General features: G+C 50.0%; 2 protein-coding genes across 4 annotated transcripts in view; one reads left to right on the top strand and one right to left on the bottom strand.

The window, feature by feature from the left end:
• LOC310688154 (uncharacterized protein) overlaps positions 1–26,909 on the bottom strand; it is a gene marked incomplete at its 3' end in the record, with an annotated part of 161,985 nt that overhangs the window by 26,988 nt on the left and 108,088 nt on the right. The gene's annotated exons all lie outside the window — the stretch shown is intronic.
• LOC310686816 (uncharacterized protein) overlaps positions 1–26,909 on the top strand; it is an 82,808-nt gene that overhangs the window by 18,236 nt on the left and 37,663 nt on the right. Inside the window, exon 3 of one of the 3 annotated variants that reach the window (XM_083461093.1) lies at positions 4,345–4,485. The exons of 1 other annotated variant lie outside the window; for it this stretch is intronic. The gene's annotated coding sequence lies outside the window, so the exon portion shown is untranslated. Of the gene's footprint in view, positions 1–4,344; positions 4,486–25,260; positions 25,419–26,909 lie in introns of those variants that run through there. One more of the 3 variants, XM_083461095.1, reaches the window with a different exon arrangement.

Raw genomic sequence — 26,909 nt, 5'->3', positions numbered from 1 at the left:
GGTGCACAAATTGCAACGCGCTTTAGTTCTGGGCTGCTTCACTCCTCGCATGGAGGGGGGGGGGCTCTGCCTGCAAACAGATCAACAGCTGCCTTGCTTTTTTCCGGGTCGCATTGTGTTACCTCTGACGGAGACACAAGGGAGGAATTGTGTCGGGTCCCTCTCTCTCTCTCTCTCTCTCTCTGTGTGTGTGTGGGTGTGGGTGTGTGTGGGTGTGTGCAAAAGCCCAAGCCCCATTTTCTCCGTAACACAGGAGTCACAGAGCCCAACCCGCTGCTCAATTTGCACCAATACCTAAAACATGGAATGGATCTAAGATCATGGCGTGTGGGGCGGGGGGAGGGAAGGATTTTGCAATGTAAACATTGCAGGGGGGGACCCCACTTTGCAGCTGGATTGCCAGGATCAGCCCCTCCCCCGCTCTCCTGATCCCCTGAACGAAGAAGGGAGGGGGGAAACCTTCGTCTCCCCCCCCCCTCTATCCCTCCCTTCCCGGTACATCCTCCTCTCACCCCGCCCCCACAATCCTCAACCCCCCCCCCCCGTATGTCGCACCTCTTCCTTCTGCTCCTCCTCCCCGCAATCCGGCTTCTGTTTCCGGAATGAGCGGAGAGAGCCCCCCTCCCGAACTGCCTGCTTCTCCCGGACGTGGAGCTTCTGCGCCGGATTGCTGCTCTGCCCCGTAGCTGGGGGGGGGGCGCTTTGGAAAGGAAAGGTGGGGCGGCAGGGGAGGGAACCCCCGCCCGGTGGATGTTGCAGGAAAGGAGAATCGGGAGCGAGGACAAAGAGGTAAAGGGGTCGCGGGGGCTGGAGAGGGAGGGGGTAAGGACCCAGAGACCCCCGCCAGCTCCCCAAGGCGCCTTTCGTGGGGCCTGGATCCCTGCACGTGTGCTGCGAAGGGGGCTTTCCATGGCCCCTTAGGCGCCTTGGCAGCGGTGGACATGGTGCCCCCACTCAGGAGGTCCCCACGAGGACCCCCTTGCCCCGTTTTCCCCGCGAAGGCATCCCTGGGGCCCTGTGGGTTTTGCACGGATAAAGGAGGGTTAACGGGCGTGAGGGACGCCTAGATAGAGACCCCCCTGTCCCTCCTCTGCTAGTCTTGGGGTGGCCCCCCAGGATGGAAAGATGGGGGATGAGGGCTGAGCCGCGCCAAGGGAGGCCTCTGGGTGCAGGGGAGACTCTGGGACAGAGGGAGGGAGTCGAGGAAGTGGGGAGGGGGAGCATCCCTGGGGCAGAAAGGGGCAGCAATGGGGGGGGGGGAGAGATAGGAAATCAGTCTTTGGGGAGACTTCTCCATGGTGGCGCCTGCTGGGATTCTCTGGAGGGGCTGCCTTGACTTCTCCTTCCCACCCAGGAATCGGCCACCCCTTCAAGGTGACCAGAGACAGATCCCTGGAAAGTGGGGGGTCCAGTCCCCCCCTTCCTTCCTGCAACCTCCATCCTCTTCCCACCCCATAAGCCCCTGCCCTGCCCAGACGCAGTGGTTCTGCCAAGTCCAACCATTGGTCCCCCTGGAGAGGAGAGGAAAGAGGAAGAGGAAGAGGGGAGGGGAGAGGCCTTCTCAGAAGCAGCTCTTGGTTTCCGCAATCCCACCCAGGAAGCAGCCAGGAACCTTTCCCTCTCTCTTGGGCTTCCATCTTTAAGTTTCTCTTCCACTGCCTGGTTCCAGTACAAATAAAAGACAGTAAAACATCAGACATTAAAAACCTCCCGATAGAGGGTTGCCTTCAGCTGTCTTCTAAATCAGTGTTTCCCAAACGTTTTTGGGCAACGGCACACCTGTTAGCCGGAAAAAAATCTCGCGGCACACCACCATTAAAGCCCCGCCCCGTGACGTCAGCGCGCAGCGTCACGCCGGGAGGGACGCACAAAAGCGAAAGTTTTTTCCCTCCCCCTTGCCGGGGTGGGAGGAGGCAGCAGAGCGAGGGCAGCTGAGGCGGCGGCGGCGATAGCGGGCGGAGGAGGGGGCGGCGGCGGGAGTTGCTGCTGCTGTTGTTGCTGCTGCTGCCCGGACATGCCGGCCTCCTCCTCCTCCGCTGTCTCGCGCTCCTCCCTTTTGCGCGCGCTGCCCCGCCGCTCGGCACCACCACCGCGGAGCCGCCCCCGGCTCGACGCGGATCCTCGCCGCCGCCGCCTCTCACCGCCCGACTCGCCCGCCTTCCTCCCACGGCACACCAGCCGGTGTCTCACGGCACACTAGTGTGCCGCGGAACACCGGTTGGGAAACACTGTTCTAAATGTCAGAATATTGCCCACTTCCTTGCCCTCTGCCTGCTTCCCTGTAAGTTCGCTTCTCCCAGGGGGGAATCAGCAGAAGACCTTCCAAGGAGGACCTCCCTGACCAGACTGAGCGATGTTGGTGGAGATGCTCCTTCAGGTCTACAGGGCTGAGGCTGTTGAGGGCTTTAGGTTGCAGATCTTGCTGCTCCATAACAATCTCATTCAGCAAATAAATTTATTACTAAAGGCAAAGAAGCATAACAGGATCCAAAAAATAGTAAAAATTTAACTTACGTAAAACCCTAACTTAGCATACCAAAACAGCACTCAAGTAAGAATCACACAAGCGGAGTAGAGAAATAGCAGACTAGGAAGTGGGATCAGATGCCTTTCGGCCTTGTAATTTATATTCTATTAAATGTCAGAGTAACCTTGGGACTGGATAGCAAGCCTGGCTCACTCCAGTTTAAACCAGCTTCATCTGGTTCCATGAAACAAGAAAGGTTCTTCATAACCTCATCGCAACTGATCCCACCACCAGCTCTCAGCAGAAAGGAAACTGCCGAGTTTCAGGAAGCCTGCATTAGATCAATGCTTTTCTTTGCCTGGAAAGGTCAGCACCAACAGTTTGACATGTGCTTGAAAATCTGCTGGGAGCCAAGTAAGATCCTTTAGGAGCAGTGATATGTGGTCTTGGCAGCTGCTCCCATTCAGTTGCAGTTTTGGGTCACCTTCAAAGGTAGTCCCATGTAGACCACATAGCAGTAGTCCAAGCCGGAAATAACCAGAGCATGCACCACTCTGGCAAGACAGTGTGCGGGGAAGGAGGGACTCAGCCTGCGTTCCAGATGGAGCTGCTAGACAGCTGCCCTGGACACAGAATTGAGCTGCGCCTCCATGGTCAGCTGTGAGTCCAAAATGACCCCTAGGCTGCACACCTGGTTATTTAGGGGCACAATTATCCCATCAGGACCAGCCCCCCCCCACCTGCCCACCTCCTGTTCCCCAGAGACAGTACTTCTGTCTTGTCAGGATTCAAGCTCAATCTGTTAGCTGCCACCCATCCTCAAACCACCTCCAGGCACCAACACAGGGCATTCACCACCTTCACTGGCTCCGATTTAAACGAGAAGAAGAGCTGGGGATCACCCACATACTGGTGATCACCCAGCCCCAAAACCCTGATGATCTCTCCCAGCAGCTTCATATAGATATTAAAAAGCATGGGGGAGAGGACGGAGCCCTGAGGAACCCCACAAGTGAGAGCCCAGGGGTCAGAACAGTCATCCCCCAACACCACTTTCTGGACATGGCCCAGGAGGAAGGAGGGGAACCACTGCATAGCATGGTCCCCAGCTCCCTTAGAGGGTTCAGTAGGACACCATGGCCAAAGGTCTCCAAAGCCACTGAGAGATCTAGCAGAACCAGGAAACAGCTTTCCCTTCAGACTCTAGCGCATTGGAGATCATCAACCAGAGCAACGAGGGCAGTTTCTGTCACATGATGAGGCCTGAATCCCAGTTGGAAGGATCATGGTGGCAGAAGCTTTCCTGGTCCTGCACCCCCAAAAGCTCCAGGCACAAGACTTTCATTAGCTTTGAAGAGGCCATCCGATACTTGGTGGTCTTTTCTTCAAAAGACAAATATTTTGAATACTTTTACAGTGACATATGATGTAAATAGCACATCCACATTGGAGAGATTTTGATACACAGGTCTGAGCTCATCTCTCCACCTGAAACTGCTGTGTTAGCAGCACTGCCTGGGCAGTGTGTTTGGGGGTCCTGGGCTGCCTAGACAACAAGACCCCTTTCTCAGCCTGGCTAATATCGTCCCAAGGAAAGCAGAGCAGTACGTTTGGCACCAGCTTGGCTGCTGGAGTGGCTGGAAGGAGGTGTGCAGGGCACCATGCAACTATCTTAGAGACTCCACTCTGGATTTGTATAGCCTTTTCTTTTCCTGAAGATAACTCACCAGGCAGTGAAGGTTTAGTTTTCCTTCTCGAGGACCTCCCTTCCCAGATTGACGAGCCCCATCTGCCCTTCACTTTCCTCAGCAGGATGGGCAGAATCTGCCTTCTTGACTGTGGGATTCACTGTTGTTCTCATCCTCTCCATCCACCAGGGCCTGCCTACACCTGCAGCAGAATTCCCCAACCCACCAAGGATTTGAGACCATCTATTCTCACCTGGTTTAGGCGGCCAGTTGAAGCCGTTCCTGGGCTTGTGACCCCTATTCTATCCTGACAGCTTCTGGAAGCCACAGGTGGGAACTGAGTGTAGGGTGGGGACCATTGATGGATAAATTACCCCATAACGTGCATGACATGACCCCCACCAAAGGAACTAATGCTCTCCTAACACCCCAAGACATCATATAATTATGATATTTGAGACAGAACCGGAATAAATTCGTCTCTAGAAAAAACACAACTTCAGGCAATAAATAAATTAATACTACTTATTCAAGGTACTACATATTCCACTAAGTACAGTTTATCTATTTGCCTTGAATATCTGCTTTTCAGTGTCATTTTAGGATAGTCCTGCGTCAGAAGATGGGCATGAGATCAGACAGCACATCATTCTTTTAAAAATCATGCTGCTTTATTAACATTGATTGAGGATTATGAAAGCTGCTCATGAATTACTATCATTTGTTAACATTACAACTTCATTTCCAAAAAATTGGGAACATGGGGAGGAGGTGGGGGAATATAGGAGATGTTGATACAGGAGAAGGTGCTAATGGAGCTTGATTTATTTTCTTTCCCTTAGTTCTCTTCCTTGAAACCCAAACAGGATTCCCTTTCTTCCCACTCTGAAGAAGGAGATGGAGAAGACAGTCAGAACTCCAGGGAATGGGGCACCTTTAGTTTCATTAGGAATAGAAATTAAAATGTGTGACATGCAGAATATTCTTCATTGAATGAGCACACATAGTTCACATCAACAACCTCCAACAGGGGAGAAACCATTTAAAGGTATGGAGTGTGGGAAAAGATTCACTGATAGTCGAAAACTTAGAACACATCAGCGGAGTCACATGGGCAAGAATGGATTCCAATGCAGGGAGTGTGGGAAGAACTTTAGTCAGAGTGGACTCCTCAATATACACCAGCGGACTCACACAGGGGAGAAACCATATAAATGTATGGAATGTGGAAAGAGCTTCAGTCGGAGTGGACACTTAAGTTTACATCAGCAGACTCACACAGGGGAGAAACCACATAAATGTATGGAGTGTGGAAAGAGCTTCAGTCAGAGTGGACACCTCAATATACATCAACGGACACACACAGGAGAGAAACCATTTAAATGTTTGGAGTGTGGAAAGAGCTTTAGTGATAATGGATACCTTAAATTACACCAGCGGATTCACACAGGGGAGGAACCATATAAATGTATGGAGTGCGGAAAGAGCTTCAGTTTCAATGCAGCCTTTAGAACACATCAAAGGACACACACAGGGGAGAAACCATATAAATGTATGGAGTGTGGAAAGAGCTTCAGTCAGAGTGGACACCTCAATATACATCAACGGACACACACAGGAGAGAAACTATTTAAATGCATGGAGTGCAGAAAGAGCTTTAGTGATAATGGAAGCCTTAGAACACATCAACGGACTCACACAGGGGAGAAACCATATAAATGTATGGAGTGTGGAAAGAGCTTCAGTCAGAGTGGACACCTCAATATACATCAACGGACACACACAGGAGAGAAACCATTTAAATGTATGGAGTGTGGAAAAAGCTTTGGTGATAATGGAAGCCTTAGAAAACATCAACGGACTCACACAGGGGAGAAACCATATAAATGTTTGGAGTGTGGAAAGAGCTTCAGTCAGAATGAAAGCCTTAGGAGACATCAACGGACTCACACAGGAGAGAAACCATTTAAATGTTTGGAGTGTGGAAAGAGCTTCAGTCAGAATGGAGACCTTAAATTACATGAGAGGATTCACACAGGGCACAAACCTTATGAATGTATGGAGTGTGGAAAGAGCTTCACTTTCAATGGAAACCTTAGAATACATCAACGGACTCACACAGGGGAGAAACCATATAAATGCATGGAGTGCGGAAAGAGCTTCCGTTTTAATGAAAACCTTAGAAGACATCAACGGACTCACACAGGGGCGCAACCATATGAATGTATGGAGTGTGGAAAGAGCTTTGGTGATAATGGAAGCCTTAGAACACATCAACGGACTCACACAGGAGAGAAACCATTTAAATGTATGGAGTGTGGAAAGAGCTTTGGTGATAATGGAAGCCTTAGAACACATCAACGGACTCACACAAGGGAGAAACCATATAAATGCATGGAGTGCGGAAAGAGCTTCCGTTTTAATGGAAACCTTAGAACACATCAACGGACTCACACAGGGGAGAAACCATTTAAATGCATGGAGTGCGGAAAGAGCTTCAGTCAGAATGGAAATCTTAGAAACCATCAGCAGACACACAAGGGAGAAACTGTTTAAATGTATGGACTGAGAAGGAGCTTCAGTCAGAATGAAAGCCTTAGGAGACATCAACGGACTCACACAGGAGAGAAACCATTTAAATGTTTGGAGTGTGGAAAGAGCTTCAGTCAGAATGGAGACCTTAAATTACATGAGAGGATTCACACAGGGCACAAACCTTATGAATGTATGGAGTGTGGAAAGAGCTTCACTTTCAATGGAAACCTTAGAATACATCAACGGACTCACACAGGGGAGAAACCATATAAATGCATGGAGTGCGGAAAGAGCTTCCGTTTTAATGAAAACCTTAGAAGACATCAACGGACTCACACAGGGGCGCAACCATATGAATGTATGGAGTGTGGAAAGAGCTTTGGTGATAATGGAAGCCTTAGAACACATCAACGGACTCACACAGGAGAGAAACCATTTAAATGTATGGAGTGTGGAAAGAGCTTTGGTGATAATGGAAGCCTTAGAACACATCAACGGACTCACACAAGGGAGAAACCATATAAATGCATGGAGTGCGGAAAGAGCTTCCGTTTTAATGGAAACCTTAGAACACATCAACGGACTCACACAGGGGAGAAACCATTTAAATGCATGGAGTGCGGAAAGAGCTTCAGTCAGAATGGAAATCTTAGAAACCATCAGCAGACACACAAGGGAGAAACTGTTTAAATGTATGGACTGAGAAGGAGCTTCAGTCAGAGTGGAACCCTTGATTTATATCAACAAACTCACACAAAACACAAACCTTATAAATATCAGGAAAGTAGATAAAGGTTCAGTCCTAGTGCAAGTTCTAAATCAACAGACTCACGGAGAGGAAGAAGTTTAGTACTTGAAACCCTTCAAACTATCAACAACCTCAAAGAGGAGAAGCAGTTTAAATGAAAAGATTGCAAAACATGCTTTATTTACAAAGGAGTGTTTAAGGAACATCAGGGACTCTCACATGGACAAACCCATTTAGATGTTTGGAGTGTGGGACGTCTTCCTCTCAGAGTCCTCTCTTTTCTTCACAGCAATGAACTCAGCAGGACATCACTCATTAACACATGTTGTAATAAAAAAAATTCCTTCCAGTAGCACCTTAAAGACCAACTAAGTTAGTTCTTGGTATGAGCTTTCGTGTGCATGCATCTGAAGAAGTGTATCTGAAGAAGTGTGCATGCACACGAAAGCTCATACCAAGAACTAACTTAGTTGGTCTTTAAGGTGCTACTGGAAGGAATTTTTTTTATTTTGACTATGGCAGACCAACTCGGCTACCTATCTACTACTAACACATGTTGTGTATGTGAAGTTCTGGTATTTATGTGTAAAACTGTATAGTAATGAAATATTGAAGGCAATGTCAAACAATGTGATTATAATCTAAGATGTAAAGTAGCTTTTGATAGAGAAGGGGTGAGGCTTTATCTGGAATTCTGGTGGTCAGTGAGGATTAGGGATGGGCGATATATTGTCCAAACTGGTTTCTAGACCACATCATGATAACCTTCCAAAAACAATGGATATGGCAACACACCACAGATCACAGTGTGTGTTTCTGTGATGCCCATTTGCCTGGAGGTTTTTCTTCGTGAAGCCCCTGCAGATTCCGAGTTGCTGACTTCCCTCCCAGATGACAGGAAGCGAAAGACACACCTCCATTGCCCTGTGTCCTTCCAGCCTCTTTGCTCCCTTGCTCCCTTCTGCCGGTTTGTGTGCCTGACTTAGATATCCTGTGTGCTGTATTTTTTTTACTGTTGAAACTGTGTTTGCTCTCAGGAGCAAAGTTTTGTGCCTCACTGGGGACCCAGTGAGAACTGTATGCTTTGAAAGCTCAGTAAACTATTACTGAAGAAGTCCTGCTGCCTCTGTGTGTGTTTTGGACCTCAGTGTGGGACTTGCTCTGCACGTGGCCCCTACCCTGCCGATACTTGGCTCATGCCTTGGAGTTGCTGTACTTAAGCATGCAAGACGGGTGCATCTGTGTGTGACTGGTTTTTGCACCAAACTCTCTCACCCCCACCACCGCATGATCTCCAAACACTGCTTCTTCACCAGAACTTCTCCCTGCCTCCTACATGTTCTGAAGAAAACTTAAAATACTGTAATTTAATGGGAGATTTCCCCCCAAGCCTTATTGCAAGAGGGGGAAGGATGGGTTGCAGGTACCAGGGAAGTCTCCTGGGGGGCCCATCTTCCCTCACGAACCCCATAGGGCAACCTCAGAGCTCCTGCTTATTCTGGGGTTTGGGGAAGATAGTACTTTTCCATAGTCCCAGAAGTTCTTATTCTTCCTGCCAGAGGACCAGTGTGAATATTATTATCGTACTGATTTTACTGTTGTTGCTGCTGCTGCTGCTGTTGCTGTCATGGACTGGCTGGGTGAAAGGGGGGGAGGCACCAGCTGGGGTACCCACAAGGGAAGAAGGCTCGGTGTCCAGGTCTTGTATGCCCCCTAAGGCTATCAAAACTCCTAGGTCTGGCCAATTAAAGGCTGATATGGGAGCCGTTGGGGGCCAGATCAGTTATTTCTTTTTCACCTCTCCTCTGGAAAAGTGCTCTTTCTTCTGGGGTTTGATTACTTTTGCCTCCTTCAGTGCTCACTGCATCCTCAGCGAGGTGCAATACTGTCCTTTCAACTTATGTAGGGTTCTCTCTCAGGACCGCTACCCAGGAGTTTGCCTATGCAAACTGCTCCGAACATCCAGGGTTTTTGGTCTCGCTTCAAAAGACCTGGTTGGTTTGCTCCAGGTCCCACGAGCCGAGGGGGGGGGGCAGCAGGGAGTTCTTAGTCGTTTGAGGTTCATTGCTCCACCATATTTGTGCTTGAATGTGCCAGAATTATTCACCATGCCTTGTAATGGAGTCCATTCTTCCTGTGAGTGTGACCCCCCCCATTATGCCCTCCTGCTTAAGTTGTTACACAAGGGGGACTCCCTGCCCTTCCAACATGTTGCAGATCAAGTAAAAGGGGGGGGGGGAAAGCCTTTTGAAAAGACTGGTGGCCAGCAGGGCTGACAGTGAGAAAGCCTATAGAAAGAAACGACTCATAAATAAATGCCCCCCTCAGCTGCACACCCCGCCAGTCCTGGGCAGAGAACTCGCAGTTGTGCCAAGGGGGGAATGAGCCTGATCTCTGCAGCCCCAGCCCTCAGCTGGACAGGAGCCTTCAAGGAAAACACAAAGTGAGAAAACTCCCCCCCCCACCCTCTTGGCCGAGCTTGAGACAATACATGGACATTCACAGAGCTGGGAGCCGGCTGTTGCCTGGTTGAGGCCCCAACAGCTGGCAGACCACTGATGCCGGGAGGGGGGGTCCACAAACGCAGAGAGAGAGATGGCCCCCCAGCCCAGCTCCCCTGGCTGAGCTGGAGACAAAAGCGTCAATGCAAAACACACAAAAAGAAAGCTCTCCCCCCCCCAATGTGCAATTTCACTGCGAGCAAAACACACAGAGCAGCCCCCCTTGACTGTGACACACAGAGAGCTGGGGGGGGCACTGCTCCCTCAGTTGAGGCACCCACAGCTGGGTGGGTTCAAAGAAAGCCTCAATTTATCTGAGTCACAGCACCAAATGTATACACTGATACCTCAGGTTACATACGCTTCAGGTTACAGACGCTTCAGGTTACAGACTCCGCTAACCCAGAAATAGTACCTCAGGTTAATAACTTTGCTTCAGGATGAGAACAGAAATCGTGCTCTGCCGGCGCGGCGGCAGCAGGAGGCTCCATTAGCTAAAGTGGTGCTTCAGGTTAAGAACAGTTTCAGGTTAAGAACGGACTTCCAGAACGAATTAAGTTCTTAACCCAAGGTACCACTGTACCTCCAAAGGCTATAAAAACTCCTATTAAAGGTAAAGGCACCCCTGACCATTAGGTCCAGTCGTGACCAACTCTGGGGTTGCGGCGCTCATCTTGCTTCATTGGCCGAGGGAGCCGGTGTACAGCTTCCAGGTCATGTGGCCAGCAGGACTAAGCCGCTTCTTTTTTTTTTTAATGATATTTATTAAGGGTTTGAAAATTACAAAAAGAAAGAAAAGAAAAGAAAAGAATCAAACACAACAAAACAATACAATACAAAACAAAATCAAAAACATTACATAAATATAACCGATCAAAAAGAATATTTTCAATGTTGTTATCTTTCCTTAACTTGTTTCAGCAACTTCCTCGCACCTCTCTTTTTTGTAACCCACTTCAATTAGTTGTTTCAGCAAATCCTTTCCATCTTCCTCAATTCTTTGCCCTATAATTTATCTTAACAGGTTCTAACCTTGATTTCCCTTTAATCCCTTTACAATTTATTGTACTTAATTCTTTATAGCCTTTCTGCTCAAACCATATAACTTCATTCCAACATCTTTCTAACATTCCTTAATTTTACAATATTTCTGTAGGTAGTCTTTGAATTTCTTCCAATCTTCTTCCACCGGTCTCAGATTCTTCTCCCTGGTCTCAGATTCTTCTCCCTGGTCTCAGATTCTGCCAGTCATTTCCGCCAGTTCCATATAGTCCAACAACTTCAACTGCCACTCTTCCCGGGTGGGTAGATCTTGTGTCTTCCAATACTTCGCGATAAGTATTCTTGCTGCTGTTGTGGCATACATAAAGAAAGTTCTATCCTTCTTAGGCACCAATTGGCCGACCCTGCCCAGGAGAAAGGCCTCTGGTTTCTTCAAGAAGGTATATTTAAATACCTTTTTCATTTCATTATAGATCATCTCCCAGAATATCTTAATCCTTGGGCACGTCCACCAAAGGTGAAAGAATGTACCTTCAGTTTCATTACATTTCCAACACTTATTATCGGGCAAATGGTAAATTTTTGCAAGCTTGACTGGGGTCATGTACCACCTATAAATCATTTTCATTAAATTCTCTCTTAAGGCATTACATGCCCGTAAACTTCATACCTGTGGTCCATAACTGTTCCCAGTCAGCCATCATAATGTTATGTCCAACATCTTGTGCCCATTTAATCATAGCAGATTTCACCGTTTCCTCCTGAGTATTCCATTTCAACAGCAAGTTATACATTCTTGACAAATGCTTAGTTTTTGGGTCTAACAATTCTATTTCCAATTTTGATTTTTCCACCTGGAAGCCAAGTTTTTTATCCATATTATATGCCTCCATTACTTGATAGTAATGGAGCCGGTCTCGCACACTATTTTTTAATTTTTCAAAACTCTGCAATTTTATTCTGTCTCCATCTTGTTCCAAAATTTCCCAATATTTCGGCCATTTGGCCTCCATATTGAGTTTTTTCTGAGCGTTCGCTTCCATTGGTGACAACCATCTTGGGGTTTTATTTTCTAACAGATCCTTGTATCTCATCCAAACATTAAACAGTGCTTTTCTAACAATATGGTTTTTAAACGCTTTGTGTGCTTTAACCTTGTCGTACCACAAATATGCATGCCAACAAAATACATTGTTAATGTTCAGTTTCTGTTAATTGATTCTCATGGGAAACTTTCAGATTCTGGCTTCACACAATTAACTCAAGGCAGTGTCAATTTACTCTTGGCAGAAAGCCAAGGTCTGCTTGACCTAGAAACTACTTACTCTGATTGGTTAACGACCAGCACTCAACTCTGTTATCTAGGATTGCTAGCACAGTGTGATGTTAGGTGTGTTAGGAGTTAGAAGTGCTGTGTATGGTTATGAGAGAGAGAGAGAAAGAGAGGATTTATTTTGCTTTGATTTGTATGCAGAAACTCTGCTGGTTTTATTTTTCCTTTTAATAAATCCTGTAAATAGTTATTCTGAGTCTAGATGACTAGTCATTACCGCCACAACTAGCTTCTTCGCTGTGCAGGAAAACTCTGCTACGTTTGGGCTAAAGCCAATAGGGCTATGCCTGACACTTCAAAGTTCCATGAGTTAAAACCTTCCAGATCCAGCACATCAGTGTTTTCAAGAAGCAGCCATTCTCTCAGCCAGCAAAAAGCCGCTGATTCATAATAAAGTTTAAGGTCTGGCAGGGCAAATCCACCTCTTTCTTTAGCATCAGTTAATATCTTCAATTTTATTCAAGGTTTCTTGCCCTGCCAGACAAATCTAGAAATATCTCTCTGCCACCTCTTGAAACAGTCCATTTTGTCTAGAATTTGCAATGTTTGAAACAAAAACAGCATCCTTGGCAATACATTCATTTTTATCACTGCGATTCGGCCTAACAATGATAGCTTCAAATTTGACCATATTTCCTTTTTCACTTCCATCCAACATTTTTCATAATTGTCTTTAAATAAATTCACATTCTTGGCGGTCATATTAACCCCTAGGTATTTCACTTTCTTAACCAATGTTAATCCTGTCTCCTTCTGAAACTTGTCTCAATCACAGTTAGATTTTTCTCTAAGACCTTAGTTTTCATCTTGTTCAACTTAAAACCTGCTACCTGACCAAATTCTTGAATCAATTCCAATACCCTTTTAGTACTAGGTTCTGGCTCATGTAAAGTCAATACCAAATCATCAGCAAAAGCTTTCAGTTTGTACTGTTTAGCCCCCACTTGTATACCTTTAACCAATTGGTCCTTTCTAATCATATTTAGCAAAACCTCCAGGACCGATATAAAAAGTAATGGAGAGATTGGGCGACCTTGTCGTGTTCCTTTCTCAATCTTAAATTCTTCTGTCACTACATTGTTCACAATTAATTTTGCCTTTTGTTCTGAATAAATTGCACCTATACCATTTTCAAAACCTTGACCTATCCCTATCCCCTGTAAGTTCTTCTTCATAAAACTCCAAGAAATATTATCAAAGGCTTTCTCCACGTCCACAAATATCAAAACTGCTTTAGTATTAATATTCACTTGTAATTTTTCTAAAATATTAATTATGTTCCTTGTATTGTCAGACAAATGTCTGCCCGGAAGAAAGCCCGCTTGATCTTTATGGATTTCTTCTACAAGCACCTTTTTTAATCTCTTAGCCAAAATGTCTGCAAAAATTTTGTAATCCACATTCAGCAGTGATATGGGGCGGTAGTTCTTAAATTGTGTCTTTTCAATCTCTGTTTTCGGTATAAGTGTAATGTTAGCTTCCTTCCACGACTCTGGTGCCTTTTTCCCTTCCAAAATTTCATTACAGACTTCCTTCAATGGTTGTATTAACCATTCTTTCAGAGATCTGTAGTATCTTGAAGTCAAACCATCCAGTCCTGGAGATTTACCCAGTTGCATATTCTGTATGGCGCCTTCCACTTCCTGATCCGTTATTTTATAATTCAGCATTAACTTGTTTTCCTGAGAGATTTTCTCTAATCCATTTACTTTCAAAAATCGATCAATGTCGATTTCTTTCTGCTTCTCCTGTGTGTATAGTTGTTTAAAGTACCTCTGGAAGCACTTTCTGATCTCCACTGGATTCACTATATTCTTTCCTTCCACTTCCAAATTAGTAATGGTATTAAGTTTTTGTCTTTTTTTTCAATTGCCAAGCCAACAGTTTCCCACACTTGTTAGCTGATTCAAATGTTTTTTGTCTCATTTGTTTAATTTTCCATTCTATTTCCTGATTCATCATTGTCAGAGTTGCTCCCCGATCCTAGCTCACAGAGGATCACGCTAGCCAGCGATCATTAAGTAAAGTCTTTATTGAGTTACAGTTTCCATTCTCAAGCTGCTGCGTGCAACTCTACGTCTTATGTCTAGATCGGCGAAGCTCCGTCTGATTCTCCGCCCCGTGTGCACCAACTTAATATCCTAGCCCTGCTCCACCTTTTCCGCCTGACTGTTCTCCTCTGGGTCCCTCTGCCCCCCGGGGCCTCCTCCCTCCGGGACTCCTCCGACGCCGACCCCCCGGACCCTTCTGTCTCCTTGCGCCGGGCTTTAGGACCTGGCTCCCTCTCCGGGCTGCCTACTGCGTCACTTTCCTGTGCATTTGAACTTGGCGTGCGCGCCCAACCTTCCACCTTCCGTCTGACCGTTTCTTCGCTCCCTGATGGAGGTGTGGCCACTCCTGACTCGTGCCCTCCCTCCTGTTGTGAGCTGCCAGCGCTTGATCCCTGGCCCCTTTCCTCTTCCCTGCTCTCTGGCTGTGACGCTGGTCCCGATCTCCAACTGCTCCCCTCTGAGTCCCCTCTGGCTCTATCTTCCTGGGGTGTCCCCCTAGGCTCCCCCCTTGCCCTGGCCACTGGTGCTCCTTTCTGTGAATCTTCTGATTCACTGGAAAGACTCGGAGATCTCGGGTCGTCGTCATCACTCATTTTCTCTTCTGCCTCCTCCCCCTCGCTCTCTGTTTCCTCCCTTGCCCTTGCCTCTGCTCCTGAACCCCTGACATCCATCCCCCCCTCGAAGCCCCCCATTCCCCCCTCCCCTCCTTCCGGTGCGGGAGCTGGGCGCTGCTGTGTCAGGGGGACGAATGTCGGATACAGTTCGCTTCCCGTGGCGGGCCTCCATCTGAAGTCTTCCGGTTCTTCCTCCCTGCTCTCGTCGACGACGGTCACCTCCGCTTCCATCTCTGTGCCGCCGTGCTCGAAACCCGGGTCGTCCCCGAAAACGTCCATGTCCGTCTCTCCCTCACTTCCTCCTGGGGGCGTCGCTCGTCCTGGACCCTCCAGCCACTTTCTGCGCCACTGCTCCTCTGGTCTATCGTCCCACCAATACGAGGGTTCTGAGGCAGATCCCGAGGGTGACCCCTCCGGGGAACTTGCATCGCGTGTCGGTTCCGCGTCCGAGTCGAACCCCCGGAACGTGCTGGCTGAAAGCATGGGCGTGAAAAGCCAGTCGTCGAAAAAATCAGCTGGCACGGGCCTGTGTGGGAAGAGGGCATGAAACTCTTCTTTGAGCAGAGGTTCGTCTAAAGCGTAGCCTGGTACCCAGCTGTTGGCACTGGCCGGGGTGCCCTCCTTGGCGAGAAAGTATTCTACCCCCTCTTCCCCCCATCTAGAGTCCAAAATCTCCGAGACTTCGTTGATGCGTTCCTCCTGTGCCACTCCCCCTTGCTCGGTTCTCTCTCGGAGTGGACTTGGTGCCGTGCCTGGTTCCTGAAATCTGTGAGGTGCCTTGTAGGGAGTGAGCACCGATCTGTGGAACACCGGATGCATCCTGGAACCCTCCGGAAGCGCCAGCCTGAAAGCCACCGGGTTGACCTGCTCTTCGACTTGGTAGGGCCCCAGTTGCTTGTGCCCTAGTTTCTTCTTCGCTAACGACCTGGCCGGCACTGCGTGGGCTGCTAACCAGACCCAGTCTCCCACATGGATCTCTTCGCCAACCCTTCTGTGTTTGTCCGCTTATACCTTGTATGCGTGTTTGGCCAGCTCCAGGTGCCGCCGCAGCTGATCGTGGACCTCCTGCAACTCTGACGCGAACGCATCTGCCGTCTGCGGCTCCCCCTCCCCCATTCTTTCCAGTCCCGGGAAGGTTCTGGGGTGCCTCCCGTTGTTGGCGAAGAACGGCGTGACCCCCGTGGACACGTGCTTCGTGTTGTTGTAGGCGAACTCGGCGAGAGGCAGGTAATCCACCCACGTCGCAGGCTGTTGATTCGCATAACATCTCAGGTACTGCTGCATGATGGCATTGACCCGCTCCGCTTGCCCGTTGGTCTGCGGGTGTCTAGCCGACGCCAGGTTGATCTTGACGTTCAGGAAGCCCATCAGCTTCTGCCAGAAATTAGAGATGAACTGTCGCCCTCGGTCGGACAGAATAGACCGCGGCAGACCGTGAACCTTGAACACGTGATCTATGAACAGTTTGGCGGTTTGTTCCGCCGTGGCCACCTTAGCACACGGAATGAAATGTGCCATCTTGGAGAACAGGTCCACCACTACCAGCACGGCCGTCTTGCCCCTCGAGCTGGGCAGATCCGTGACAAAGTCCAGGGCCACTCTCTCCCATGGTTCGAACGGAGTTTGCAGCGGTTCCAACAGTCCGGCCGGCGGTCTGTGCACTGGTTTGGCCCTCTGGCAGGTGTCACACCTCGCCACGTAGTCCGCGACTTCCCCTCTCATTCCGGGCCACCAGAAGTCTCTGGCGACTAATTCCACCGTCTTCTCCTTGCCAAAGTGCCCGGCAGTGGGCGCGTCGTGCAGCTGCTGCAGTACTTTGGTGCGAAGTTCGTCTCCCGGCACGTAGATGGCCCCTTTACGGATGAGCAATCCATCTCGCAGCTGGAACTCGTCGGTCGCTGCCGTGCCCCTGTGCACCTCTGCCATCTTTGCTTACGCGAAGGAGTCATCCTGCAACGCTCGTCGCACCGCCTCCAGGTCAACTGTTGCCGCAGCGCACGCCCACACTGTCGGTGCGAAGATGTGCATGGCGGCCGCTGGCGTTGCCTCCTCCAGATACTGCGGCTTACGGGAGAGAGCATCCGCCATGATGTTGGTGTCCCCCGGGACATACTCTATTCGGAAGTCGAAGTTCGCAAAGAACTCAGCCCAACGTATTTGCCTCTGGTTCAGGAACTGCGCTGTGCGCCAGTGCTCCAGATTCTTGTGATCTGTGCAGACCTGCACCGTGTGCTTGGCGCCGATCAGGAAGTGCCTCCACGCTTTGAACGCTGCATGAATGGCCAGCAACTCCCTATCCCAGATGGTGTAGTTCTGTTCGGACTTGCTGAGCTTCCTGGAGTAAAACGCTCCCGGCCTCCAAACCCCCTGCGGGTCTTTCTGCAGCAGGACTGCTCCCACGGCTCTGTCCGAGGCGTCTGTCTCCACCCTCATCGGCCTGCTGGGGTTGACATGAAGCAGCTGCTCTTCCGACGCGAAGAGCCGCTTGAGTGCCTGAAAGGACTGCTCCGCCTGCTCTGTCCAGATGAACTTCTTTTTCTTGGAGCTGAGCGTGTCCGTGATGGCCGCCGTGTGCATAGCAAAGCCTTTGATAAACTTGCGATAGAAGTTCGCGAAGCCGACAAACCGTTGGACCTCCTTCCGGTTGCGTGGGCTTTTCCAATCCAACACTGCTCGAACCTTGGCGCTGTCCACGGCGAGCCCCTTGTCAGACAACTTGTAGCCCAGGAAATCCACCTCCGTCAGGTCGAACTGGCACTTCTCCAGCTTGGCGTAAAGCCTATGCTGCTGTAGCCTGCTCAGCACTTCCTTGACGTGTCTGTCATGCTCCTGCTGCGATTCCGAAAAGATCAGGATATCATCCAAGAAACAGACGCACGTCTTGTAGAGGATCCCCGCCAACACGTGATGCATGAACACTTGAAACACGTGGGAGCCATTTTGCAATCCAAAAAGCATAACTCTATATTCGTAGGTGCCCAGGGGCGTGAACATGGCTGTCTTCCACTCATCTCCTTCCCGCATGCGAATGAGGTTGTACGCCCCTCGCAGGTCCAACTTGGTGAACACGCTGCCCTTCCGTACCTTTGCGAGGAGGTCGTCGATTCGGGGCATGGGGAAGTCCGAAGGCTTGGTCACAGTGTTTAAGATGCGATAGTCCACTACCAAGAAGAAGAAGAAGAAGAGTTTGGATTTGATATCCCGCCTTTCACTCCCCTTCAGGAGTCTCAAAGCGGCTAACATTCTCCTTTCCCTTCCTCCCCCACAACAAACACTCTGTGAGGTGAGTGGGGCTGAGAGACTTCAAAGTGTGACTAGCCCAAGGTCACCCAGCAGCTGCATGTGGAGGAGCGGAGACACGAACCCGGTTTCCCAGATTACGTGACTACCGCTCTTAACCACTACACCACACTGGCTCTCACCAGCCTTTTTTGGGGCGTGTCCCGCTTCTTAACAAAGAATACAGGACTGCCCCCCACTGCCTTGGACTCTCGGATGAAACCGCGCTCCAAATTATGATCAATGAACTCTTTGAGTTCCTGCAGTTCGTCCTCAGACATGGAATACAGCTTCCCTTTGGGCAGCGCCGCCCCCGGCAGCAGGTCAATTTTGCAGTCATATGGTCTGTGGGGGGGTAGCCTGTCTGCCTCCTTCTCGCAGAAAACCTCCAAAAATTCTGCGTACTTGTGTGGAACCGCTTGTAGCGTGCCTAGCTGCAGCTGTGACTCCTCTTCCTCTCCTTCCTGCCGGGGCACGATGCAGTGTTCAGCACAAAAGGAAGAGCCGAAGGTCAGCTGCCTCTGGTACCAAGCCAGCGTCGGGCTGTGCTTGTCCAGCCAACTCATGCCCAATACAATGGGCGTGTCCGATAGTTGAGTGACGTTGAAGCTGATGATTTCCCTGTGATTCCCAAGTCGCATCACCATTGGTGGCGTCTGCTTCACCACCTGCCCCCCTAGCAGCTCCCTGCCATCCACCGTGACAACCTGCAGGGGCAGCGTGGCAGGCAGCAACTGTATAGCGTGCCGGTCGACAAAGTCCTGCCCTATAAAGTCCGCATTGCTTCCTGAGTCAATGGTGATTGGCACGTCCATGGTGATGCCATTGGGCAGCTGGAGCGATGCGGTGAGCCTCACTACTGGCTTGGGCGGGAGGGGGTCCATGGGCTGTAAAATCTCTGGGGACTGCTTCACTGACACGTCTGGCTGGGCCCCAGTGCCTCTTCCTCCAGCCAGACTGCGTCGTTTCCCTGCTGTGGTTCTCCTTGCTGCGTTGCTGCAGTTACCATTGCTGAGGCTGCAGTGTGCTTGTGGAGCCTCCGGGGACACTCTTTCGCCATATGCCCTGGATCCTCGCAGATGTAACACTTCCTGTTCCCTCTAGGAGGCTTCGCTTTCACTGCTCCCGGTGCTAGGGCTCTGGCTGCTGACTGAGCCCTTGCACCTCCAACCTCCATAGGTTCCGCTCCTCCTCCTGGCGGAGGTGTGGATTGCGCACGCGCTGCTTCTCTGGGAAGGAAGGAGGAGCCCCTGGCTGGTTCGCGCCCTCCACGCCCTTCGTCCCTGCTCCATGGACGTTCTTCCAGCCGCACCCCCACTGCCAGCGCTCTCTGAACGATCTCCTGCGTGGTCCGGGGTCTCTCCCCCCTTGCAATTTCATCTTTAACCGAGCCGTGCAATCCCTCCCAAAACAGGTCTCTTACAGGAGCCGAATCTCTGTCCCATTCCAGGGCACTGACCAAAGCGAAAAAGCGGGCATGGTACTGCCGTACACTGGCCCTCCCTTGCTTCAGTCCATGTATCTGCTGCCGAGCAAGATCCACGTCAATACTTGATAAAAAACACCCATCCATCGCTTTAATAAAGGCATCCGCATTTTGGAGCGCCGGATCCTTATCTCTCCACAAATTGCACAGCCATGCTTTAGCATCCCCATGCAAATGGGACATGATGAATCCCACTTTCTCTTGTTCATCTCTAAAGTCTTTATTCAGCAGTTGCAGTGCGCACAGTACGTCGGCTCTAAAGTTGGGATACTGTTGCAGGTTCCCATCGAAGTGAGAGACCAGACCGCCTGTTCGTCTCCCCAACCCAATCCCCTCCGGTTGGTGGGTCAGTTGCCCTCGGTTGTAAGCACTTCCAACCTGACCTGGAGATCCCTGTAGGCGGCAGCTGCGTCCTCCTCTCTCTTCCTGGATGCCAGAGCCTCGGCATTCAGTCGTGACACTGCTTCTCTGAGTTCCGCTATCTGCTGTTCAGCCGTCATGTTGTCTGCCGTTCGTGAGCTCGCTAGTAGGCACCCGCTTTCTCTCCTCTCCGTGAGGCCGTAGATGCCCACAACAGATGGGGACGGAGCTTACTGTCAGAGTTGCTCCCCGATCCTAGCTCACAGAGGATCACGCTAGCCAACGATCATTAAGTAAAGTCTTTATTGAGTTACAGTTTCCATTCTCAAGCTGCTGCGTGCAACTCTACGTCTTATGTCTAGATCGGCGAAGCTCCGTCTGAGTCTCCGCCCCTTGTGCACCAACTTAATATCCTAGCCCTGCTCCACCTTTTCCGCCTGACTGTTCTCCTCTGGGTCCCTCTGCCCCCCGGGGCCTCCTCCCTCCGGGACTCCTCCGACGCCGACCCCCCGGACCCTTCTGTCTCCTTGCGCCGGGCTTTAGGACCTGGCTCCCTCTCCGGGCTGCCTACTGCGTCACTTTCCTGTGCATTTGAACTTGGCGCGCGCGCCCAACCTTCCACTTTCCGTCTGACCGTTTCTTCGCTCCCTGATGGAGGTGTGGCCACTCCTGACTCGTGCCCTCCCTCCTGTTGTGAGCTGCCAGCGCTTGATCCCTGGCCCCCTTCCTCTTCCCTGCTCTCTGGCTGTGACGCTGGTCCCGATCTCCAACTGCTCCCCTCTGAGTCCCCTCTGGCTCTATCTTCCTGGGGTGTCCCCCTAGGCTCCCCCCTTGCCCTGGCCACTGGTGCTCCTTTCTGTGAATCTTCTGATTCACTGGAAAGACTCAGAGATCTCGGGTCGTCGTCATCACTCATTTTCTCTTCTGCCTCCTCCCCCTCGCTCTCTGTTTCCTCCCTTGCCCTTGCCTCTGCTCCTGAACCCCTGACAATCATTTTCATATATGGTACTTGATATAGCTTTATCTCTTTCAGGATCTCCTGTGACTTTGGTTTTGCTCTCAGTTTCTTCTCTCCTTCCTTTATTTTCTCCAGAATTTTATCTTTTTTTTCATTTTGAGTTCTCTTCTTAATTGCATTTTGTTGTATCAGAAATCCTCTCATAACCGCTTTACTCCCAAATCACTCTTTTTTCCACTGTAGTATTCATATTTGTCTCAAAATAATCTCTCAAGGTTTTTTGGGCCTTCTTGGTCACTTCTTCATTCCTAAACAAAGCATCATTCATCCTCCATCTGAAGGAACCAATTGGCGTCAATTTCATTTCCATCTTCACAGCATTATGATCAGAACAAGTTTTGGGGCAAATTTCCACTTTGCTAGTCCTCGGAACTAGTCCTCTAGTTACCCAAATTTGGTCAATTCTTGTCCATGTCATTTTAGCCTCCGCGAAGAAAGTTCCCTCTCTTCCTAGAGGGTTCTTCATTCTCTAGATGTCAACTAAATCCATATTTTCAGTCATGTCAAAAAAGGTTTTTGGTAGTCTACCATCTTTGGTAACTACCTGTCTCTGTGCCTTGTCCATATTTGTAGACACCACTCCATTCATCTCTCCCATCAAAATCATATTGTAATCCAAATAGTCCATCAAAGTCTCATGCAGCTTCTTAAAAAATTCCGCTTTTCCTTCATTTGGTGCATAAATGCCTACTATCAAAAATTTCTCTCCTTGTGATTGGATTTCAATTGCAATAAATCTTCCTTGATCATCTTCAAATATAAATTTCGGTGATAGGCTCTGCTTTGCATATAGGACAACTCCTCTTTTTTTAACTTTATCTGATGAAACAAATCCAAGGCCCAGTCTTTTATTACTCAATATCTTCCTGTGTAGCCTTATCACATGTGTTTCTTGTAGACAAATCAAGTCCAATTGTTCCTTTTTCAATAAATGAAAGACTCTGCGCCTTTTTTCGGGGGAGTTCATTAACATTCCAACTTAATATTTGCAATGCCATGATGTAATTACTCTGATTTTCCTCCAGCTGCACCCACTGCTTGCTTTTCTTCTGTTGGTGGTGTTGGTATCACATTCTCTGAGTTGTCCAGTCCAAAACATAGTTTTGCTATGTCCAGTATTCCTCTTTTTGGTGATCTTTTGTCCAATGCTTTTTGTTCAAGTCCTCTGTCTGGTGATCTTCTGTCCGATGCTCTTGACTCTTTTCCAAGCTCCTTCTGCAGGTCTTCTTCATAGTTATTCAAAAATTTAACTTTATCTTCTACTGATCTTATTTTTATTTTCCCTCCTTTGAAACTGAAGGATAGACCTTGGGGAAATTCCCACCTAAAGTTGATTTTGTTCTTTCTCAGCAGGGCAACCAAGTCACTGTAATTTGACCTAAGATCCAAAAGATATTTCGGGATGTCTTTAAAAATTTCCACTCTTGACTGTAATACTTCCAGAGGCTTCAGGTAATGCCAGCCCAAAATTTTATCTCTCTCTTCTTTAGCTCGGAGGGTAATCAAACAGTCTCTTATTCTATTCTTCTCTTTCTTCCCTCCTCTTCCTAGTCTAAAGGCTCTCACAATTTCAAAGCACTCCTGCTCCAAATCCAGGTCCCAGAAATCCACAAGCTCCTGCGTGAGAAAATCTATTAAACTACTCTTCTCCAATTCAGGTAGAGCTCTGATCCTCAAATTCGTCTGTTTTTCCTTAAGCTCAATCATAGAAAGCGTCAACCTATGATCCTCAAGTTGCCTCTGTAGAACTGGTACACTCTCTTTTTCCAATTGTGTAATTTTACGTTCCACAACAACTGCCTTTTCCTTGGCTTCTTCTGCAGTCTGCCGTATCAAAGTAGCTTCTGACTACTAAGCTGCTTCTGGCGAACCATAGCAGCACACGGAAACACCCTTCACTTTCCCGCTGGAGCGGTACCTATTTATCTACTTGCACTTGGACATGCTTTCGAACTGCTAGGTTGGCAGGAGCAGGGACCGAGCAACGGGAGCGATGGGAGCGGAGCAGGGACCGAGCAACGGGAGGGATGGGAGGTCACCCCATCGCAGGGCTTCGAACCGCCAACCTTCTAATCAGCAAGTCCTAGGCTCAGTGGTTTAACCCACAGTGCCACCCCCGTCCCTTAGGACTCCTAAGGGACTCCTAGGTATGGCCAATAATACTCAGGTGCCAGGAGGAGATAAGGCAGTGGAAGACAGAAGTGCCTGGCGTGCTCTGTTCCAGGGGGTCACGAAGAGTTGGACACGACTAAACGACTAAACAACAACCATACATCTGAATGGGCTTTATTTGCATGCATTTCCCCACTCCTGGATCCAAGGGGCCAGCAGCGCATCCATGCAAAGGAAGAGCAGAGCTGCCGCCCTCCTGCGACCCTCCGCGCCCTGACTTACCCCCCTCTCGCCATGCAGCACTGGGACCCCCGCTCTCCCCATGGGCCCTATGCTGGGAGGGAGGAGACTCACCGGATCCCAGCAGGCGCCCCCCCCCCCCAGGCAGCCTCTGCAGAGCCGAACCAACGAGAACCCCACACGCCCGACTTCTTGCAGGAAAGGGGGGGATTGGGCTTTCGCTCTGGAGGACCCTGCCCCCCCTCTTACTTTCCTGTCTAGGAATCCAGCTCATTTCCGTTTAACCCTTGGCAAGCCGAGCGCACCCAACTCACGCCTCTCCCTCTCTCGAGAGCCGGAGCATCGCGCACCAATAGCATCCCGAGAAGGCGGAGGAGGAGAGGTTTATGGTTCACTTCCGGCAAGGGATACATTCAGTTTTGGACAGCAGCTGAAAGGCCCCCTAACAGCTGGCCCCTGAACAAGGGTCCTAAGAAATCTTCACTGGCTCCCGGTCTGTTTCTGATCACCATTCAAAGTGTTGGTGCTGACCTTGAAAGCCCTAAATGGTCTCAGCCCAGTAGAAGGGAAGGAGCGTCTCCACCCCCATCGTTCAGCGCGGACACTGAGGTCCAGCTCTGAGGGTCTTCTGGCAGGTCCCTCATTGCGAGAAGTGAGGTTACAGAGGGCCTTCTGCGTTGTCGTGACTGCCCTGTGGAACGCCCTCCCACCAGATGTCATGGAGATAAACCTCCATAAACGCCTGAAAGCAGCTCCGTATCGGGAAGCTTTTAATGTTTTATGTTGGGTTATATTTTCTTCTATTCTTTGGGAAGCTGCCCAGAGTGGCTGGAGCAATCCAGTTGGATGGGTGGGGTACAAAAAAAGTTGTTGTTGTTCGACACCCTGTTTTTGATAGGGCTGCTTCGTTCTGTGCTTTTGGACTCCTATGTGGGCTTATGGTTCTGGTGCTTGTGGATCTCATGGGATTTAATGTCTTGCCATTATAAATGCACGAGGATGAGCGCATTTACACAGACACATTTCCGCAAAAAGACCAAAACTCCGGCATGTAGCCGCAGGTGATACAATAGGAGCCTTTCTGCAAATGGCCTTTGCAACACAACTCACTGGGTGGTAACAAAGTATACACATTTGCCTCTTTACAATGTACCCCCTTTCCTCAATGAATCCACCCATTTCTTGATGAAATAGAACTTCTGCCAGGAAAACCTGAGCTGAAATAGTAAGGAGAGCAAAACAGCAGCCCTGTCTGACCCCCGTCACGTGGCAGGAGATTCTTCCTGAGGGCCCCCCCCCCCACGTGAGACGGGTATGACATCATGGATGATCCAGTGATGATTCATATGATCCATTGATGATCCACATGATCCAAGCAGGCTTGTCCAAAGAGCAGATCTCTGGGTCTGAATGAAACGGGTCTGCGATGATGGATTCTGGAGTCAAGAAATCCTCCCTTTCCAGTGATCTCTCAGGCTGGCCAGGAAAAGGCAGCGAGCAGGAATCCTCAGGCATCCTGACGGACAGACAGACCTGTCATGTTGCCAAAACACGAACTCGGAGTCTGAGCTGATTACCATGCAGAACTCATTTTGTGACTTCGCTGTTGGATTGTCGGGATCAGCCCCTCCCCCGCTCTCCTGATCCAGAAGGAAGACCGGGGGGGATTTCCTCTCCTCCTCCCCCCCCCATTCTTTCCCTCCCCTCCCGGCACATCCTTCTCTCATCCCGCCCACACAATCTCAGATCCCTCCCCCAATACATTGCTCCTCCTCCTCCTCCTCCTCCAATCCGGCTTCGCTCCGGAAATGAGAACCTGCCCTGCTTCTCTCGCAAGTACAGCTTCCACTCCGGATTGCTGCTCTGCCCCGTAGATCTAGGGGGGGGGGCTTTCGGAAAGGGGAGGAGGACGGGCAAAGGAGGATCCCCGCCCAACGTGGATGTTGCAGGAAAGGAAAGGAGAATCGGGAGCGAGGACAAAGAGGTAAAGAGGTTGCGGGGGGGGGGCGGAGAGAGAAGAGGACCCAGAGACCCCGCCAGCTCCCCAAAGCGCCTTTCGTGGGCCCCGTCGGCAGGGCCTGGATCCCTGCACGCGTGCTGCGAAGGGGGCTTTTCCCGGCCCCTTAGGCGCCTTGACAGGGGCGGGAATGGGACCCCCACCCAGGGAGTCCCCATGAGGACCCCATCGCCCCGTGTCCCCCGTGCAGGCATCCCCGGAGCGCTGGGGGCTCCGCGCAGAGAGAGTTGGGCCACGACGGGCACGAGGGATAGAGACCCCTGTCCCTCCCCTGCTTGTCTTGGGGGGGCGCCTCCAGCTGGAGAGATGGGGGCGCAGGGTGTGGGGTGAGCAGAGCCAAGGGAGCCTCTGGATGCAGGGTAGACTCAGGAGAGAGGGAGGGGGTCAAGGAAGTGGCGGGAGGGAGGGGAGCATCCCTGGGGCAGGGAAGGGCAGCATTGGGGGGGGGGAGAGGGAGAGATATAGGAAGGAAGGACAGTCTGGGTAGGGCGTCTCCATCATGACGCCCACGATGACTCTCCAGAGGTGACGCCTTGGCTTCTCCCTCCTGCCAGGAATGCCCCCCCTTCAAGGTGACCAGAGAGGGATCCCTGGAAAGTGGGGGGTCCAGTCCCCCCACCCCTTCCTTCCTGCAGTCTCCATCCTCTTCCCACCCCATAAGCCCATTGCCCTGTCCAGACACAGCGCTTCTGCCCAGTCCAACCACTGGTCCCCTGGAGAGGAGAGGAAATCCCGAGAGGAAGAGGGGAGGGGGGAGGCCTTCTCAGAAGCGGCTCTTGGTTTCCGCCATCCCACCCAGGAAGCAGCCACAAGCCTTTTCCTCTCTCTCAGGCTTCCATCTTTAATTGTCCTTTCTTGAGGATGAGGATAATGTACACCTGTCATCAGAAACAGGGGTGCAGAGTCCATGGAATGGCTCTCAGGATTGATACAGAAGTTGCACCTCAAAAGCATTTCTGTTCCTCTTATTCTTTGTAGCCAATGTCAGAGTGACTGACAAGCTGAGATACAATCCTTCAGCATCCAATGACAGCGACTGCATGAATCTTCCCAGTCAAAGGACCCATTTTCATGTGCTTGGGGCTGGAGGCTCTACACACCGGGTGTGCCTGTGCAGGCCAAATACTGCCAGTATTAGCACAGGTGAGGTGTGTGACCTCCCCAAATTTACAGACTGTAGATGAATGAGATTTCCTGGGGGGGATTATAGTTTACGGCAACCCTGTGATTTTCTCCACCCATAACATTTTATGAGCTGATATAGCAGTACGAGCTCCAAAATAACTTTTAAAAACCGCATCACATTTATACCCCCAGGCCTTAGTTTGCCTCCCCATGATCTAAAGAAAACACCAGCTTTGAATCATGCAGAGTAAAACTACCAGAACCTTCTTGAATAAATAGGTTAGGAATTATCGCTATACATTACATCCATACTTTTCTATGCCTGAAAAAAGC

The sequence above is a fragment of the Podarcis liolepis genome (assembly GCF_965112155.1).
Source record: "Podarcis liolepis genome assembly, chromosome: 10".
Lineage (NCBI taxonomy): Eukaryota > Metazoa > Chordata > Lepidosauria > Squamata > Lacertidae > Podarcis > Podarcis liolepis.
The sequence above is the reverse complement of the archived record's forward strand: the minus strand, read 5'-3'. Positions and strand labels throughout refer to the sequence as shown.